Here is a 21,058-nt window from a genome sequence, read left to right as displayed (position 1 = left end):
ATAAAGGAAATGAGTCATTTTATTTCATCCTTATAACTGGTACAGTTTCAGCACCTACTAAAAAGTGTGCATGCATTTGAATAACTTAAGCAATTATTAAAAGCAAGTTACAGACATAAATGTCATTTACATAAAAAAGGAGACTTGGTTCAAACTGCTAGTGCTTTGAAATTTCCATAAGAGCAAGTTCAAGTTCAGAACAGGATTCAGTATTTAGTAACAATTCAAGAGTTTTCAATCTCTTAATTCCTCTGTGATATTCGTGTTCACCATTGAATCATTTTAAAAGCAAAGGAATGTTAATGTTGATTTGTATCAGCACTTGCAATTGAAAAATCGATTATCAATGGTGAATAATGATGACTCCAAGTAGCAGTTTGATTTATAATTTAGGTGTTAGAATGTAATAAAATACTTTTTATTGTGGTTGTAATCACTGGAAGTGTAATCTGAATCACTTCAAATAACAATACTTTCTTTTGATCTTTCCCAAATGAGGTTTGAAAGTAAAAAGATGCCTTTTCCTTTTTTTTTTTGCATGTTTCTCGACCTTTACTTATCATCTCAAAGGTGGTTATTTCTTAACTAGATCCCAGCCTTGCAAAGTAGCTAGAGATTTAATATGTATCATTAATTTGGAAAATAAATTTCAAACTATTCATGCTGTTTTATCTAGTTATTACATTATTAAGAGTAAATATATTATCAAACTCAGTAGGAAGTCACAAAGTTGATAAACAAGATTTCCAAAGGAAGTAACTGAGTATATACAAAATAACAAAGAAAAAATAAAAGTTAGTAAAATGGAGCAGGTACTCATTTAAATTAACAAAATTTAATTGAAAGATGTGACAAATAAATACTTTGTATTCCTACACTGCCATATGATATTGCTATTATTTGAAGATAAAACTAGACATGGAAAATATCTGATATTGAAATTTGTCTAAGCAGGGTTTATATGTTTTTCTGAACCAGCTTTAATTTTTGAGGTGTTCTTTTAAGTGTTTATATTTATTAGCTCATTTACTTCTTAGAACAACATCAGGTAGAAACTCTGGATTAGGACCGTTTTGTAGATGAGGAAGTTCAGCAAAGTACAGTTTAGAGCTCCAAATGGACAAATGTTGCTTAGTAGCTATGTGGCTTTGGTCTGAGTTCCGTCACTATTTGAGACTTTTGTTTCATGATTCTTTCCCATTTCCTGTAGTCCTTCTGTCATTAACGGCTATAATTTATTCATTTCCTTGGATCAGTTTTTCCAGATTCTATTTATGTGATTGACCTCATATAGCTCAAAGTCTTTAGTGAATCACAACCATCAGTCTGAGGACTTGAGCTATTTTGTAATGAAGTTTCAGCACTTGCTCACTTAACCTATTGATTTAGTTCTGGGTTTCAAAAAGTAGTTCATACACAATGGCTATTATTTATAGACTGCTGCAGGAAGCACCATTTACAGCCATTTGTTAGCACTTGCAGGGCCACTTTCTAATCTTTTGAATGTCTCGCTGTATCTACTTTTGTTCCCTGTATTTTATTCTCTATTGCAGAACAGTCAGAACTACTATTTTATAATGTAAATTGGATCATGTCACTTCCTTTCCAAAATTCTTTGAAGCTTTCCATTGCTCTTAGAATAAAATCCCAACTCCTACTCAGGTACATAGGGCCAAAAATAAGCTTGTTCTTGCCTACCTCTTTGATCCATCTACCTCTCTTTTCTTGTTCTCTTAAATGTGCCAGTATACAGCTGTTCCTCTTTATTCTTTTTTATGTTTAACTCCTTAGTTCCTTGCATATTTCACATTTCTCTTCTCCACAAAGGCATTCCCTGGCCCTCTGGCTATACTACTTCCCTCATAGTTCTTTCTTACGGTACTCAGCTCTTTTGTTTCAGAGTTATCACCCCAGTTCATGGTTCTATTTTAATTTTTCACCAGAAGTCCTTATTTTATATTGAGATTCATTCTTAGTGTGTTATATTCTATGGGTCTGAACAAATGTATAATAAATCTCCACAATTTCAGGATTATTCTGAGTAGTTGTGCTGCCTGGAAAGTCCTCTGTGCTCTGTCCACTCATTCCTTTCTCCCTCCTGACTCCTGGAAACATCTAATTTTATTTTTTAAAGATTTATTTATTTATTTGAAAGTTAGAGAGAGAGAAAGAGAGAGAGAGAGGGAGAGAGAGAGGGAGGGAGGGAGTGAGGGAGGGAGGGGTCTTCCATCTGCTGGTTCACTCCCAAGTTGGCCACAATGGCCAGAGCTGTGCCGATCCAAAGCCAGGAGCTTTCTCTGGGTCTTCTCATGTGTGTGCAGGGGCCCAAAGACTTGGGCCATCTTCCACTGCTTTCTCAGGCTATAGCAGAGAGCTGGATCGGAAGTGGAGCAGCTGGGACTTGAACTGGCACCCATATGGATGCGGGCATTGCAGGTGGCGACTTTATTCACTACGCCATGGTGCCGGCCACACCATTGATCTTTTTATGGTCTCAATAGTTTTGCCTTTTCCAGAATGTCATGTAGTTCTCACCATACTGCACATAGCTTTTTAAGATTGGCTTCTTTCACTTAGTAATATACATTTAAGGTTTTCCTCACAGGTGTTCATGGCTTGGTGGATCATTTCTTTTTCTCATTGAAACTGTTATACTGGGGCTGGTGCTGTGGCTTAGTGGGTAAAGCTGCCGCCTGCAGTGCCAGCATCCCATATGGGTGCCGGTTTGAGTCCCGGCTGTTACACTTCCGATCCAGCTCTCTGCTATGGCCTGGGATGGCCCAAATGCTTGGGCCCCTGCACCCATGTGGGAGACCCGGAGGAAGCTCCTGGCTCCTGGCTTTGGATCAGCACAGCCAATTGGGGAGTGAACCAGCAGATGGAAGACATCCATCCATCTCTCTCTCTCTCTCTCTCTCTCTCTCTCTCTGCCTCTGCCTCTGCCTTTTCTTCTCTCTCTGTGTAACTCTGACTTTCAAATAATTAAATAAATCTTTAAAAAAAGAAAAAAGAAACTTATACAACAATTTATTTATCCATTCTCTTACTGAAGGCATCTTAGTTGTTTCCAAGTTTTGTCAGTTTTGAAGAATTAACTTCTATTAGACAGCTGTGTCCAGGCTTTGCGTAGACATAAACTGTCAACCTCTTAGTAAGTAATGAGGAGTGTTATTGCTGGGTCATATGGTAGGTTCTAATATTTATTATTTGTACCTTTTAAGAGTGACTTTTGTATCCACAAAACTGTAAGTTTATTGAAGATAGGAACTCTATCTCCTTTGTTCACTGTACTTTCGTCATTCAGCAGTCTAATATACATAGTGGATTATTAATAATTACTTGTGGAATATGGTTACATTCTTACATATTTCAATGTGTTTCAAATATGGTAGCAGAGATAGGAACATAATATAGATGTCCTAATTAAAACCTAATAAAGAGTCCAAATTCTTGATATAGATGTGAAGAGTCTAAATTTGAGGTTACTTAGCACAAAAATTCAAAAATGTTGGAGGTAGGACTATGTTTTAACTTTATATATCTGTCCCATTACATTCTGTACAAATTGTTTTTATACAAAGATCAAGCTAAAATAAAATCATTGTAGAAGATAATGATTTCTGTTTACACAAAAATCAGTAGTATAAAGTATCAAAACTGTCACCTCAAAAGATGCCACTTTGGGATAAGGATTATTTTGAGCTAAGGCAATTGAGAAGCCACAGATGCAGAAAGAGCTCAATGCCCTCCCCACACCTGCCTGAATGCAGGTCACAAGTTTTCCTTCTGTGAAAAGTCTTCTCTGCCCCACTTTTCCTACCTTAGAAGGAGGAAAGCAGTCATTATCACTGGAGACAGAAAGTCAGTGCTGAGATGGATCTGCACAAACATATCTCACTAAAATCACACCTTTTGTTAGTTTTCTTGTATATTTACCTTCCTATATTTTACTACACTTAGAAACCCAAACTTTTTTTTCTTCACTTTGCTATAAACTAATTGCATGTTTAAAATGTAATTTCTGGCCAGCGCCCTGGCTCACTAGGCTAATCCTCTGCCTTGTGGCACCGGCACACCAGGTTCTAGTCCCGGTCAGGGCACCGGATTCTGTCCCGGTCGCCCCCCTTCCAGGCCAACTCTCTGCTGTGGCCAGGGAGTACAGTGGAGGATGGCCCAAGTGCTTGGGCCCTGCACCCCATGGGAGACCAGGATAAGTACCTGGCTCCTGCCATCGGATCAGCGTGGTGTGCCGGCCGCAGCGTGCCAGCCTCGGCGGCCATTGGAGGGTGAACCAACAGCAAAGGAAGACCTTTCTCTCTGTCTCTCTCTCACTGTCCACTCTGCCTGTCAAAAAAAAAAAATGTAGTCTCTGAGTCTAACTGCCTCTTTGGGTCCTCATTTTTTATATAGGCCTATGTACATGTAAAAATTAAAATATTAACATCATATAAAATTTATGTTTTTTCCTCGTACTCTGTCTTGAGAATTGAATTCTCAGGCCCAGGCCACTGAACCTGGGATGGTGGAGGAAACGTTTTAAAGTTTTTAAAAGTCTTCATAACACTAGTAAACCTTAGACGAGCTCCCCTTATGAATGATCAGAGTTGTAGCTCTTGCTTTCTTGGTAAGTAGATGAGGGCTTGCAACCTTTGACTTCTTGCCTGTTAGCTATAACTTTGAGGCTTCTGTTTGTGCTGTGCTAAGACTTATCGACTGTAATTATTGGCTATGCTGCATGGGCCTCTTTGGCAAGACCACCTAGGCTTTCACGTTTTGCCTCTCATTTTCACCTAATGGGCATGTGAGTATTTACATTTAAATTAATGGAAATTGCCAAGTGGCTACCATATTGAACAGAGCAGATACAGAACACGTTCATCATTACAGAAAGTTCTACTCCACAGTATTACCTTAGGTTGTTCCTGATTGCGTTATAAATGAAAATAATGAAAATAATCACACGGTTTCTCATATTTGAGTTTATGTAACTATACTGCTTTCATGTCATTTAAATGAAATTTACAGTCATATAGGATCAGCTAAAATGGAGCAATAATCAATATTTAATTGTCTTATGCTTTTGAAAAATAATGGGCCAATGGGGTGTCAATTTTGTTTATTTTTTCAAAAAATCAGCTCCTTGTTTGGCTGATTTTTTGTGAGTTTTTTTTGATTCAATGCTGTTGATTTCTTCTCTGATTTTAATTATTTCTCTAGTCCTACTAGATTTGGGTCTCGTTTGCTGTAGATTTTCTAGATCCTTGAGATGAATTGAAAGCTCATCTATTTGGTGCCTTTCTAATTTCTTGATGTAGGCACCTATTGAAATAAACTTTCCTCTTAACACTGCTTTTGCTGCGTCCCATAAGTTTTGGTATGTTGTGCTATTATCCTCATTTACTTCCAGAAAATTTTTGTTTTCTCTTTTAATTTCTTCTATGACCCATTGTTCATTCAGGAGCATGTTGTTCAATCTCCATGTGTTTGCATATGCTCTAGGGATTCCTGAGTTGCTAATTTCCTACTTCATTCCTTTATGGTCAGGGAAGCTGCATGGTATGATTCTAATTCTTTTGAAATTGCTGAGACTTGCTTTATGGCCTAGTGGTCAATCCTAGAGAAGGTTCCATGTACTGCTGAGAAGAATGTAAATGCTTTATGTGTAGGATGAAAAGTTCGGTAGATATCTGTTAGGTCCATTTGGGCTATAGTGTCGTTTAAATCTACTGTCTCCTTGTTGATCTTCTGTCCTGCTTATCTGTCTATTTCTGAGAGGGGAGTATTGAAGTCCCCCAGTACTATTGTATTGGGGTCTAAGTCTCCCTTTAAGTCCCTTAACAAATCTTTTAAATAAACTGGTGGCCTGTAATTAGGTGCATATGCATTGATAATCATTATATCTTCCTGTTGAATTGATCCCTTAATCATTATATAGTGCCCCTCATTGTCTCTCTTAACAGTTTTTGTGTTAAAGTTTATGTTGTCCGATATTAAGATGGCTACACCCGCTCTTTTTTCATTTCTGTTGGAATGGTATATCTTTTTCCAGCCTTTCACTTTCAGTCTGTATGCATCTTTGTTGGAAAGATGTGTTTCTTGCAATAGCAAATAGTTGGGTTTTATTCCTTAACCCACTCAACCTGTCTTTTAACTGGACAGTTCAGGCCGTTTAACGTTCAATGTTACTATTGAGAAGTAGTAACTTTGCCCTGCCATTTGCCAAAGATATTTTCTAATATATGCTTTGAATTCCCTGTGATCTTTTGCTGTGAGGTTTCCTTCATTACCTTCTTTCATATTGATGGCCATGTTTCTATGTTTCTGTGTGTAACACATCTTTAAGCTTCTTTTGCAGGGCTGGATGAGTGGCAGCAAACTCTTTCAATTTATGTTTGCTGTGAAAGGTCTTTATTTCACCTTCATTCACAAATGAGAGCTTTGCAGGATATAATATTCCGGGTTGGTGGTTTTTCTCTCTTAGTGCCTGGGCTATGTCTCACCATTCCCTCCTAGCTTGTAGTGTTTCTGATGAGAAGTCTGCTGTGAGGCTAATTGGAGATTCTCTGAGAGTAATCTGATGTTTCTCTCTTGCACATTTTGGGATCTTTTCTTTCTGTTTCGCTGTGGAGAGTTTAATTACAACGTGTCATGGTGAGGATCTCTTTTGGTCATGTTTACTAGGGGTTCTATGAGCTTCCTGTACTAGGATTTCTCTGTCCTTCTCCAAACCTGGGAAATTTTCTGCTAGTATCTCACTAAAAAGGCCTTCTAATCCTTTATCTCTCTCCTTGCCTTCAGGAACTCCTAGAACTTGAATGTTGGATTTTTAAATAGTATCCTGTAGATTCCTCACAATATTTTTTAGATTTCTAATTTCCTGTTTTTTTCTTTGGTTTGACTGTATGTTTTCCTGTGTTCTGTCTTCTAAGTCCGATATTCTCTCTTCTGCTTTACTCATTCTGTTTTTAAGGCTCTCTAATGTGTTTGTCATTTGATCTATTGAATTCTTCATTTTTATTATGATTTCTCGTCACTATCAGTTTCCTGTTCTACTAGTTTCTGCGTTTCATTTTGATTCCTCCTTAAGATTTCATTTTCTCGAAGGAGATTTTCAATCCTGTCCAGTAAGGATTTCTGTAGTTCAAGAATTTGTTTTTGAGAACTTCTTAGTGTTCTTAGCATTTTTTTTGAGATCTGCTTCTTGCATTTCTTCTATCTCATCATCTTCATAATCTTGAATTGGGGTATCTTTATCATTTTGGGTCATCATAGTGTCTTCCTTGTTCTTGTTACCTTGGTTTCTACATTTGTTTGGCATTGTGGAGATATTCTTTGGTTTCTTTGCTGTGGTGTTTTCTCTCGTTATACTATGACTCTGGATTAAATGGACTGTCTGCTTTTGATGGAGCCTTAGAGGTATGTAATGGGTGTGGCCTGAGAGCTCTGTTTGGTTCCTCAGGGTTAAGGGTGTGCCAAAGGTGACACTCCCAGTTTAGGCGTGGTGAACTCTCTCCCTTCCTTCCTTCCTTCCTTCCTTCCTTCCTTCCTTCCTTCCTTCCTTCCTTCCTTCCTTCCTTTTTCAAAAGGGAAGTAATTCCGCACAGCTGAATGGAATTGGAGATAGTTAGCAGGCGAATGATATACCCACAGGAACCAGAGATCGGAAGCTCTTTCCCAAGGACCACACAGGGAATCTGTCCTGCCCTCAGTGTGGGCTCAAATTCTTCTGCAGTCTCCCACTGGGTTGCCAAGTTTACCAAATTGTAGCGTGTCTGGAGAATACTCACGTGAATTCCCTGAGTTCTCTCCCCCACCGTCTGTTTATTCGCAGTCTCAGTTCATTAGCACCACACATTCACTAGGTCCTAACCTCCTGTTATTTCACCCTCCCACCCCAGTCAGGTTTTTCTGCTAGGCTCAAGGCCGGTGCAGACCTGAATTTGCCCTGCTTATGACGTATGTCCAAAATGTCGCCTGCTCTTTGTCTTGCTCACCTTTGAGAGGTGAGCGGAGAGAGAGTAACTCGTGTCCATATCGTTCACTTTTTCTTTTTTCCTCTCTTCTAGTTAGCTTGGTGAACTTTTCCCCACGGGGTTTCAAGCCTCGTTCCCTCTAGTCTCCTCTTTCTGCTTGCCTGCCGGTGTCTCGGGCTATTGAGGTTTGGCTCACCTCGTGTTCCATCGCTGGTGTGTTGAGTCTGCCACTGGTGTCCCGAACTGTGGGTTCCCACGCTCTCCATGCAGGTCCACTGTGAATCATTAGTTCCGGAGGAGTTTCCTCTGTTGTTTCTTCCCCTACTCTTCCTTGAACCTGCAGCATCTCCACTTTTATTAACCTGTCTCTTCCCGGACTATCAGTGTGCTCCCTTCCTATTCTGCCATCTTGCCGTTCTGAATTCAATGGTAGGGTTTTTAAGTACTAATGAGAGTCATTAAGGAAGGAATAGGTATACTTGAAAACCAACACTTTGATGGGGGCAATTAATGACTACTAAGCTCACATAGAAGATCCTGAAGTTTGAGAAGACATCACTGTAAATTAAAAGTCTTGGCAATTTTGTTACTGTCATTTGCCTAACATTTATGTGGGTTGAGTTCTTTTGTAAGAAAGCTAATACAATTTCCGCTCTATTTCCTCCACTTCTCATGGACTTCAACAAGAGGAACAGGTTAGCATCTTGGCCCTCTTTGTGAACTTAACATCGTTTCCTCACTCATTTGCTAACATTTATGAAATAATTTACGTGGTTGAGACTCTAATATTTCTCTGATTTTAAACTATTAATCAAAAATCTTCATTTTTATAATGTGTATTTTGACCTTGATAATATTTTATTTCTAAAAAAATATTTAATAAGGGCCCAAAATCTAATGCTATTTCCTCACTCTGGCCTCAGAATCAGCCCTAAAGGCATTCGGATCTGGCTGAAAAGCCCATGAGAGTATTTCAGGCATGGAAAGCCAAGACACTCTGGCAAAAAGATCTCTGTGAGTGAGATCCCAGTGGAAAGAACAGGTCTTCAAAGAAGGAGGTACCTTTCTCTGAAGGGAGGAGAGAACTTCCACTTTGACTATGACCTTGTCTAAACAAGATAAGAGTTGGAGAACTCAAGGGGCTTCCATAGCCTTGGAAACTCATGACTGGAGCATAGGGAGATTACTGATGCCATAAACAGGAGTGTCAATTTGTAAAGTCAACAACAGGAGTCACGGTGCACTTACTCCTCATGTAGGATCTCTGTCCTTAATGTGCTGTACATTGAGGCTTAATGCTATAACGAGTATTCAAACAGTATATTTCACTTTGTGTTTCTATGGGGGTGCAAACTGTTGAAATCTTTACTTAATGCATACTAAACTGATCTTCTGTAAAAAAAAAAAAAGAAATTATCAATTCCCAACTTGACTCTCACTGGGATTAAACATGACAATAGGTCTGATCTGATTTCATCATCATTTAAAAAAAATCATCTATTGTTTTTCACTTTATGTTTCTGTGTGGGAGCAAACTGTTGAATTCCTTACTTAAGGTATACTAAGCTGATCTTCTGTATATTAAGATAATCGAAAATGAATCTTGATGTGAATGGAAGGGGAGAGGGAGTGGGAAAGGGGAGGGTTGTGGGTGGGAGGGACGGTATGGGGGGGAAGCCATTGTAATCCATAAGTCGTACTTTGGAAATGTATATTCATTAAATAAAAGTTAAAAAAAAATCTGATGCTATTTCCTGACTCATTTATTTCTTAACATCTCATTTTTCATAAAAATATAGACAGTTTAGATACCATAAACTATACATAATTATGTAAACTATATTTGGCCATAACTGTATAATTATTTATATGTTCTTTTCTTAATTTTCTGGGCCCTATTTTCAATATTGCATAAATATCTTTTTATAACTTCTTATATATACAAACATGCCTCTATAAATCTTGTTTCCTGAACTTGATTTTTAGGGACTAAGTAACCTCAATTGGCTTTTATTGTGGGTGGGTAGGAAATATGCTTGGCCGATGCCACGGCTCAATAGGCTAATCCTCTGCCTGCGGCACTGGCACCCTGGGTTCTAGTCCCAGTCCAGGCACTGGATTCTGTCCCGGTCACTCCTCTTCCAGTCCAGCTCTCTGCTGTGGCCAGGGAAGGCAGTGGAGGATGGCCCAAGTCCTTGGGCCCTGCACCCACATGGGAGACCAGGAGAAGCACCTGGCTCCTGGCTTCGGATCAGTGCGGTGCACTGGCCACAGTGGCCATTGGGGGGTAAACCAATGGCAAAGGAAGACCTTTCTCTCTGTCTCTCTCTCTCACTGTCCACTCTGCCTGCCAAAAAAAAAAAAAAGAAAAGAAAAAAAAAAGAAAAAAAGGGAAAATATGCTTTGCTTCTCCAAGGAGTTGGATAGCTGGATCATATACTAGGTCTATATTCAGATTTATGAGGTATCTCCATACTGTCTTCCACAGTGGCTGTACCTGTTTACATTCCCATCAACAGTGGATTAGGGTACCTTTTCCCCCACACCTTCACCGGCATTTGTCGTTGATTTCTGTTATGAGAGCCATTATAATGCAGGTGAGGTAAAACCTCATTGTTTTTGTTTGTTTGTTTGCTTGTTTTTTGACAGGCAGAGTTAGACAAAGAGAGAGAGAGAATGGTCTTCCTTTTCCATTGGTTCACCCCCAAATGGCCACTATGGCTGCTGCTGTGCCGATCTGAAGCCAGGAGCCGGGTGCTTCCTCCTGGTCTTCCATGTGGGTGCAGGGCCCAAGCACCTGGGCCATCCTCCACTGCACTCCTGGGACACAGCAGAGAGCAGGACTAGAAGAGAAGCAACCGGGACTAGAACCCAGGGTGCCAGCGTCACAGGCGGAGGATTAGCCAAGTGAGCCGTGGTGCCGGCTCTTATTGTGGTTTTAATTTACATTATCTAGTGTTCTGAGCATTTTTTTCATGTGTCTATTGACCATTCGAATTTCATCTTTTGCAAAATGCCTGTTAAAGTACTTTGCCCAGGGGCCATTGCTGTGGTGCAATGGGTAAATGCCCTTGCCTGAAGTGCCGGCATCCCGTATGGGCGCTGGTTCTCGTCCTGGCTGCTCCTCTTCCGACCCAGCACTCTGCTATGGCCTGGGATAGCAGTAGAAGATGGTCCAGGTCCTTGGGCCCCTGCACCCATGTGGGAGACATGGAGGAAGCTCCTGGCACATGGCCTTGGATCAGCGTAGCTCCGGCTATTGTGGCCAACTGGGGAGTGAACCAGCAGATGGAAGACCTCTCTCTTTGTGCCTCTGCCTCTCTGTAACTCTGTCTTTCAAATAAACAAATAAATCTTAAAAAAAAGTACTTTGCCCGTTTGTTAACTGGTTTGTTTGTTTTGCTGTTGAATTTCTTGAGCACTTTATAGATTCTGGATGTTAATCTTTTATCAGTTGTGTAGTTTGCAAATAATTTCTCCCATTCTGTTGGTTGCCTCTTGATTTTGCTGAGTGTTTGTTTTGCAGTGCAGAAGCTTCTCAGCTTGATGTAATCCCATTTGTCAATTTTGGCTTTGATTGCCTGTGCTTCTGGGTTCTTTGCTTATGCCAATGTGTTGCAGAGTTTCTCTAATGTTCTCTAATAATTTGATGGTATTGGGTCATAGATTTTGAGGGGATTTTTGTGTAAGGTGTAAAGTAGGGGTCTTGCTTCATGCTTTTGCACATGGAGATCCAGTTTTCTCAGCACTATTTGAAGAGACTGTCCTTACTCCAGGGATTGATTTTAGCACCTTTGTCAAAGATAAATTTCTATTCTGTTCCATTGGTCTATCCATCTGTTTTTGTACCAATACTAGGCTATTTTGATTTTAACTGCCCTGTAGTATGTTTTGAAATCAGTTATTGTGATTCACCTAGCTTTGTTTTTGTTGTATAAGTTTTTTTTTTTAACTATTTGGGTCTTCTTTGTTTTCATATGAATTTCAGCATCATTTTTCTCTATCTGAGAAAAATTTCCTTGGCATTTTGTTGAAATTGCTTTGAATCTTTAAATTGCTTTCAAAAGTATGGACATTTCGATGATATTGATTCTTCCAACCCATGAACATGGAAATTTTTTTCCATTTTAAATGTCTTCTATTTCTTTCTGTAGTGTTTTGTAATTTTCATTGTAGAGATCTTTGATATCCTTGGTTAAATTTATTCCAAGATATTTAATTCTTTTTGGAGCTATTATGAATGGGACTAATCTTAAAAGTTCTTTCTCAGCAATGGCATTGCCCATGTGTACAAAGGCTATTGATTTTTCTGTGTTGATTTTATATCCTGCCAGTTTACCAAACTGTTTTATGAGTTCTAATAGTGTCTTAATGGAGTCTTTTTGATCCCATATATATAGAATCATTGTCATCTGTAAGTAGCAATAATTTGACTTCCTCCTTCCCAATTTGTATCCCTTTGATTTCTTTTTCTTGCTTAATGGCTTCAGCTAATACTTCTAGGATTATATGTAACAGCAGTGGTAAGAGTGGGCATCCTCTGTGGTTTCGGATCTTAGGGGGAATGCTTCCAGTTTTCTCCTGTTCAATAGGATGCTGGACATAGGCTTGTCATAAATTGCCTTGATTGTGTTGAGGAATTTTCCTTCATTACCCTGTTTGCTTAAGGTTTTCATCATGAAAGTGTTTTATCAAATGCTTTCTCTGAATCTATTGAGTTAACCATATGGGTTTTGTTCTTCAGTTTGTTAATGTTCATTGAAGTTGATTTGTTCTGAGAGGATTCGTTCTGAGAGGAGGAGCGTGGTGGGGGCAAGAGGCGCGGAGTCACCACACAGACCCCGGGAGTTGGGTGAAAGCAGGCCTGAGGTGAGCAGCCTGCAGACTCATTTATTTCAGTTGCTACAGCTGCTTATATAGCCAAGACAGCCAGTCCAGCCAAGGGGCGGTCTATGCCCTAACCAGTCACAGCCTGTTGCCAGGCAGTTTCCAAAGCCATCCAATCACAGCCTGTTGCCAGTCAGGCTCTGTTGCCAGGCAATTTCTGAAACCATCCAATCATAGCCTGTTGTCAGTCAGGCTCTGTTGTCATGTGGTTTCTGAAGCCATCCAATCACGGCCTGTTGCCAGGCAGTTTCTGTTGTCAGTGGCCATCTTGGCATGACCCTCTCAACTCAGCAGCCATCTTGGCATGACCTTTTCACCTTCTCATTCCACCACAAATGTGATGTATCACATTTATTGGTTTGTGAAAGCTGAACCATCACTGCATACCAGGGATAAATCCCACTTGTCTAGGTGAATGATCTTTCTGATATGTTGTGGGGTTCAATTTGCTAATATTTTGTTGAGGATTTTTACATCTATATTCATCAGTGATATTGGTCTATAGATCTCCTTATTTGTTGCATCTTTTTCTGGTTTAGGAATTAAAGTGTTGCAGACTTCATGGAAGGAGTTTGGGAGGATTCCCTCCCTTTCAATTGTTTTGAATAGCTTGACAAGAATTGGAGTTAGTTCTTCTTAAAAGTCTGGTAGAATTCAACAGTGAAGCTCATGTTCTGGGCTTTTCTTTGTTTAGAAGGTATTTATTACTTATTCATTCTCTGTCTTGATTATCAGTGTGTTTAGGTTTTCTTTTTTTTTTTTTTTTTTGACAGGCAGAGTGGACAGTGAGAGAGAGAGAGAGAGACAGAGAGAAAGGTCTTCCTTTTTGCCGTTGGTTCACCCTCCAATGGCCGCCGCGGCCGGCGCGCTGCGGCCGGCGCACCGCGCTGATCCGATGGCAGGAGCCAGGAGCCAGGTGCTTTTCCTGGTCTCCCATGGGATGCAGGGCCCAAGCACCTGGGCCATCCTCCACTGCACTCCCTGGCCACAGCAGAGAGCTGGCCTGGAAGAGGGGCAACCGGGACAGAATCCGGCACCCCAACCGGGACTAGAACCCGGTGTGCCGGCGCCGCTAGGCGGAGGATTAGCCTAGTGAGCCGCGGCGCCGGCCAGTGTGTTTAGGTTTTCATGTCTTCATGACTCAATTTTGGTAGATTATATGTGTCCAAGAATCTATCCATTTCTTATAGGCTTCCCAATTTATTGACATACAGCTCTTTGTAATAATTCCTGATGATTCTTTTTATTTCTCTGGTATCTGTTGTTGTACCTCCCTTTTCATCTCTGATTATTAGTTTGGGTCTTATCCTTCTTTTTTTGATTAGCTGTGCCAATGGTGGATCTATTTTCTTTAATTTTTCAAAAAACCCAGCTCTTTATTTCACTGATCTTTTGTTCATTTTATTGGTTTCAGTTTGTTGACTATAATGTGTTGTGGTGAAGATCTTTTCTGTCATGTGTGTTTCCTTTACTTGGATGTCCCTTTCTTTCTCCAAATTGATGAAGTTTTCTGTAATTAGTTCACTAAATAGGCCTTTTAGTCCATTCTCTCTTTCTACACCTTCAGGAACTCTTTAAGATCTGTGTGTTGGGTAGCTTGATAGTACGTCATAAGTCTCCAACACTGGTTTTAAATTTTCTAATTTTCTTTTTTTCTGTTGTGCCTGAAAGTCTTCTAAGGATCTGTTTTCTAGTTCAAATATTCTTTATTCTGCCTCACCACATCTGCTGTTAATGCTTTCGAATGCATTTTTGATTTTTTGAAATTTTCATTTCTAATATTTAATTTTAATTTCTCTTTAAATTCTCAATTTCATGGGAACATTTTTCTATTTTCTATTTCCATCATGTATGGTTTTCTTTAGTTCATGGATTGCTTGTGATTGCTTTTGAGCAATCTTATGATTAATTTTTTGAATTCCATTTCCAGCATTTCCTCAATTCCTTCATCTTCACTTTCTAGTATTGAAATGTTGTTTTGTTCCTTTAGGGAAGGGTCATGGTGTCTTTCTTATTCTTGTTTCTTGAATTTCTGCATTTCTTTTTTGGCATTTGTAGAGTTTTTTTTTTCCCTCTCTAATTGCTTTTATCTTTGAGCTATGCCTCTGTGTTTAGTGGAATGTTTGCATGTTCAGTTGATACCAAGAGGTGTTTGGTGGGTGTGGACAGGGAGCTGTGGTCAGTGATCCAGGGCAGGGTGAGTATCCAGGGTAATACCCAAGTTGGGCATGGTAGAGCTCGCATTGTTAACAGAATGGGAGGGGGAATGATCACCTCTGTTTGTATGATCACCCCTCATCTCCTCTCCTCTAAGCTTAGCAAGGCCTAGGTGTTAGCCCCCAGTGTGTTCAACACTCATCCATGCCACCATATGAACCACACAAATTGTCTGCACAGTCCTCACTGTCACACAGTTCCCACTGCAAAGACCTGCCCTAGGCAACCATTGAGCCCCGAGCATGTGGAGCTGCGTCCAAGGATTGCCCAGAGAGTCATTTACTCCCTGCAGCTTCTTATATCACCACCAAGTACCCATGGTCTCAGCACACAAAGCTCCCACAGTTTGGCTGCAGAGGTTTCGTTCTGCCATGCCAGCCCATACAGTCAACAGAGAGCCAGATGTTCCCTGAGCCAGTTTTGCCTAAGCATCTGGATCCATGGAGGCTGCAGGTGCCTTACAGTTCTACAATGGTGCCAGCCAACTCCCAGCCAGGCTCAAATTCAGTGGGGACTGAGAAATTTTCCCTTCACTAGAATCTCTGGATCACACCTATACACAAGAGCCACTGGCTGAATGTTTTGTTCTCCCTGCCACTGCTGCCAGTACTGCCGAGAAGAGGACACCCTGTCTCAGCTTATTGCTGTGTGTGCACACAAAGTCTTCCATAGCTCCCAGCCAAACCGAAAATGGACCCGCCCTTTCTCAGCTGGGGAGTGGGTGCTTTTGTGGGGAGGTTGGGGTGAGATAAACATGCCCCCTCTACTCCCACTGGGTGTGTGGGAAACCACTAGCAACACTAACCCCTGGGACCCCGGTCTGGACTCATGCCACGCTCTCCCTCTGGCTGTATCATCGTGGTTTGCATCTCACCTTGGGCTACAAGCTGCCGCTCTACTCTGGCTCTTGGCTGCTGCAGTTGCGTGTTTTGCTTGTGTTTGTGCTGCATGTCCACACCCCCCCACCCCATAGGTCCACAGGTTTCTCTTTGGATTTTCAGTGTGGTTTCTCTCCAGTTCTACCCTGAGAGTGCACTTCCTGCCTTTTTTTTTTTTTTTTTTTTTACTGTTTATCCCTAGCCTAGTTCAGTGTGTCATTCCCTAATCCTCCATCTTGGAATCCCCTCAAAAATGACTTTAATCAATGATTATATCACCTTATTTTATACAAAACAGATCATCAATAGATTTTTTAACTTAAATTTTATCTACTTTAATAGGCATTTTATTTATTAAATTTATCTTACATAATGATGTGACTTGGGCATTAGCCATACTACTAGATTAACTGAGGCATATTAAAATATGAAAAATTTTAGTTTGAGCATTCAGTGATTCATGAATTAGGCAGCCCTAGATCACAAGCATTTGGGACTCCAGCTAGGGATAGCGAATGGTGGGAAGGCTTTTTAGCTTGAGTTCAGAAGCAAGGCAAAGAAAATATTTAATTGGTTACAGTGATGTGGTAGTTTCATTTGGGAAAGTCTTTTCTTAGGGGTGAGTTGCAGTTTTCTGATTGGCCTAGAATATCATCATTTACACTGAGTTGGATTTTGGTTTAGATACATAGGAACCCGGCACATGGAAGCTGCCTCAGCCTAATGGACACCTAAATTGTGCCTTCACGTGATTTCATCTGATTTGCATTCTGTTATATGAGTGTTATGCTGTGCCAACTTATACTAATTAATTAAAACAAAGATTTAAAAATACATTGGCTTTTATATGAGTAAATTCAGGCCAGACATATCTATTATTAGGGAAAAATTAAATGTAAATAAAAGTTAATCTTATTTATTTGAAAGAGAGATAAAATCTCTAATATTTCTGACATTTGTGAATTCGTTCTTCTAAAAATTCAAATACATTCAATTGTAAGTGTTACTGATGGTTATTATAGAATAAGTTCCAGTATAGTTTTATGCTAAGGAAAACATTTTATTTGGATAAAGTATTTGTTTAGATTTATACACCATAGATTAAATATTTATAATACATACAAAATAGATACTAAATAGAAAATTCATAATTGTTCATGAAAAACTTACACAATATTACACATTAAAAAATAGAACTACTTTATTTCCATTATTGTTTCCTTAAAGACACTAGAACTGCCATTATGTATTTTTAAGAATTTTGTAGAATAAAGAAGTCTTTAAAGATTAAGAAAAATTGTCTACTGCCTGCCATCTGTAGGATAAGGTGAAAGTGGGAAAAAAATTGACTTTGAGATAAGGCTAATTATGTGGTAATCACTGTGCTTTAGATGCTAAATCTCATTTAATCTTTTCAACAGTCCATTGAGGTAATTATTTTCTCCATTTTACACATGAGAAAACTGAAGTTCATTGTGTTTAACTGATTTGCTTGAGGTCCCACAGTAAGTGGTGGAGTCAGGTTCAAGCACACTTATGTTTGATATCATATTTCTTATCCTTTAATACATTACCTTCATTGCTTAATTATTGAGAAGGCATTTTTAAGAATCAGCTTGTGAAAATTCATCATGTTATTTTGGTTTTACATAATAAGGAATTCATTTTTAAAAGCCTTTATCCAAAACTGTAGCCTGCAGAGACTTGTCAGTTTCCATTGTTACTTGTTCAATCTACCCTCTGTCAATATATGGGACCTGATTTAGTCTTCAGCACAGCTTTGTGAAATAGGCTTCATTTCTCTTTTAGAAACTGGGAAAGAGATGAAACAAGATAAAGTAGCTTGCCCAAGTAGTATATACACAAAAGACTTTTGACCAGGACTCTGATATTTCCTCTTTTGAAAAATGTCTATTTAGGTCCTTGACCCATCTCTTAAGAGGGTTGTTTGTTTTGTTGTTGTGGAGTTTCTTGATCTCTTTGTAGATCCTGGTCATTAATCCTTTCTCGGTTGCATAATTTACAAATTTTTTTTCCCATTCTGTTGGTTGCCTCTTCACTCTCCTGTTTCTTTTTCAGTACAGAAACTTCTCAATTTGATGTAATCCCAATTGTTAATTTTGGCTTTGACTGCCTGTGCCTCTGGGGTCTTTTCCAAGAAGTCTTTGCCTGTGCCTATATCTTGCAGTGTTTCTCCAATGTTCTCTAATAATTTGATGGTGTCGGGTCATAGATTTAGATCTTTAATCCATGTTGAGTGGATTTTTGTGTAAGGTGTAAGGTAGGGGTCTTGCTTCATACTTCTGCATGTGGAAATCCAGTTTTTCCAGCACAATTTGTTGAATAGACTTTCCTTGCTCCAGGAATTGGTTTTAGATCGTTCATCAAATATAAGTTGGCTGAAGATGTTTGGATTGATTTCTGGTGCTTCTATTCTGTTCCGTTAGTCTATCCATCTGTTTCAGTACCAGTACCATGCTGTTTTGATTACAAATGCCCTGTAGTATGTCCTGAAATCTGGTATTGTGATGCCTCTGGCTTTGTTTTTGTTGTACAAGATTGCTTTAGCTATTTGAGGTCTCCTGTGCCTCCATATGAATTTCAGCATCATTTTTTCCAGATCTGAGAAGAATGTCTTTGGTATTTTGATTGGTATCGCACTGAATCTATAAATTGCTTTTGGGAGAATGGACATTTTGATGATGTTGATTCTTCCAATCCATGAGCATGGAATATATTTTTCCATTTTTTGGTATCCTCTTCTATTTCTTTCTTTAAGATTTTGTAATTCTCATCGTAGAGCTCTTTGACGTCCTTGGTTAAGTTTATTCCAAGGTATTTGATTGTTTTTGTGGTTATTGTGAATGGGATTGATCTTAGAAGTTCTTCCTCAGCCGTGGCATTGCCTGTGTATACAAAGGTGGTTGATTTATTTTATAACCTGCTACTTTGCCAAACTCTTCTGTGAGTTCTAATAGTCTCTTAGTGGAGTTCTTTGGATCCCCTAAATAATCATATCGTCTGCAAAGAGGGATAGTTTGAGTTCTTCCTTCCCAATTTGTATCCCTTTAATTTCTTTTTCTTGCCTAACAGCTCTGGCTAAAACTTCCAGAACTATGTTAAATAGCAGTGGTGAGAGTGGGCATCCCTGTCTGGTACCAGATCTCCGTGGAAATGCTTCCAACTTTTCCCCATTCAGTAGGATGCTGGCCGTGGGTTTTTCATAAATTGCTTTGATTGCATTGAGGAATGTTCCTTCTATACCCAGTTTGCTTAGAGTTTTCATCATGAAAGTGTATTGAATTTTATCAAATGCTTTCTCTGCATCTATTGAGATAATCATATGGTTTTTCTTCTGCAGTTTGTTAATGTTGTGTATCCTATTGATTTGTGCACATTGAACCATCCCTGCATACCAGAGAGAAATCCCACTTGGTCTGGGTGAAAGATCTTTCTGATGTGTTGTTGCATTCTATTGGCGAGAATTTTATTGAGGATTTTTACATCTATGTACATCAGGGATATTGGTCTGTAATTTTCTTTCAATGTTGCATCTTTTTCAAGTTTAGGAATTAAGGTGAACCTGGATTCATAGAATTTGGGAGGATTCCCTCTTTTTCAGTTATTCTTAATAGTTTGAGAAGAATTGGAGTTAGTTCTTCTTTAAATGTCTGGTAGAATTCAGCAGTGAATCCATCTGGTGCTGGGCTTTTCTTTGTTGGGAGGGCTTTTTTTACTGTTTCAATTTCTGTCTTGGTTATGGATCTGTTTAGGTTTTCCATGTATTCATGGTTCAATTTAGGTAGGTTGTATGTGACTGGGAATGTCGCTCCCCCTCTTCGTGGAGGAACGGCACAGAACCCTGCGTTGTTCTTTCGTCTGCTCGGCCCTCCCCGGGTTTGCTGCTGGTTCTTCCCGGGTTGGCTACCGTCCCTTCCACCTCCGTGGAAGGGCAGTTCCCCCTGCCACTTTCCCCACTTCCGCGGGGGAGCGGCACACTGCCGGCTGGCTCTCTCGGGGGCTGCACAGGTGTTCCTTCAGATAGATGTTCCTGGTGCATGTTGTCTCTCTCCTCCTTTATAGTCCTCTTCCACCAATCCCAACTCTGCTACCCACACGCCGAGTACGCTGCTCTCCTCCAATCAGGAGCAGGTCCTGCTGTTTATTGGTTGAACTGGAGGCAGCTGTGTAGAAGCTGTTTCCTCCTCTCCCAGCGCCATATTGTGGGAGAGCAGATGCATAGAATAAGTCTTAATTCCAGTAACATAGTCTAGTCCGAGTTGCTCCCCACAGGGAATCTATCCATTTCTGATAGGTTTCCCTGTTTGCTGGCATGCAACTCTTTGTAGTAATTTCTGATGACTATTTCTGTGGTATCTGTTGTTACATTTCCTTTTTCACCTCTGATTTTATTGATTTCGGTATTTTCTCTCCTTTTTCAGTTAGTTGGGCCACTGGGGTGTCAATTTGTTTATTTTTTCAAAAAACCAGCTCTTCATTTGCTGATCTTTTGTAATTTTTTTGGTTTCAATCCTGTTGATTTCTTCTCTAATTTTAATTATTTCTCTTCTACTAGTTTTGGGTCTAGTTTGCTGCAGTTTTTCTAGATCCTTGAGATGCATTGATAGCTCATTTATTTGGTGCCTTTCCAATTTCTTGATATAGGCACCTATTGCTATAAACTTTCCTCTTAATACTGCTTTTGCTGTATCCCATAATTTTTGATATATTGTGTTGTTATCTTCATTTGCTTCCAAAAAGCCTTTGATTTCTCCTATGACCCAGTGTTCATTCAGGAGCATGTTGTTCAGTCTCCATGTGTTTGCATATGCTCTAGGGATTCCTGAGTTGCCATTGTCCAGCTTCATTCCACTGTGGTCTGAGAAGATGCATGGTATGATTCTAATTCTTTTGAATTTGCTGAGACTTGCTTTTTGCCTAGTATGTGGTCAATCATAGAGTAGGTTCCATGTACTGCTGAGAAGAATGTAAATGCTTTATGTGTAGGATGAAAAGTTCTGTAGGTACCTGTTAGATCCATATGGTCTATAGTGTCGATTACATCTGCTGTTTCCTTGTTGATTTTCTGTCTGGTTGATCTGT

At 39.6% G+C, this 21,058-nt stretch overlaps 1 protein-coding gene and 1 pseudogene across 3 annotated transcripts in view; one reads left to right on the top strand and one right to left on the bottom strand.

Annotated features, from left to right (window-relative positions):
* Window positions 1-21,058, top strand: part of NUP35 (nucleoporin 35) — a 429,947-nt gene that overhangs the window by 121,823 nt on the left and 287,066 nt on the right. The window lies entirely within an intron of this gene.
* LOC127491521 (epithelial cell adhesion molecule pseudogene) overlaps window positions 1-21,058 on the bottom strand; it is a 66,594-nt pseudogene that overhangs the window by 19,548 nt on the left and 25,988 nt on the right.

Source organism: Oryctolagus cuniculus, chromosome 3, assembly GCF_964237555.1.
Source record: "Oryctolagus cuniculus chromosome 3, mOryCun1.1, whole genome shotgun sequence".
Taxonomy (NCBI): Eukaryota; Metazoa; Chordata; class Mammalia; order Lagomorpha; family Leporidae; genus Oryctolagus; species Oryctolagus cuniculus.
This window is presented reverse-complemented; position numbering and strand designations above follow the sequence as displayed.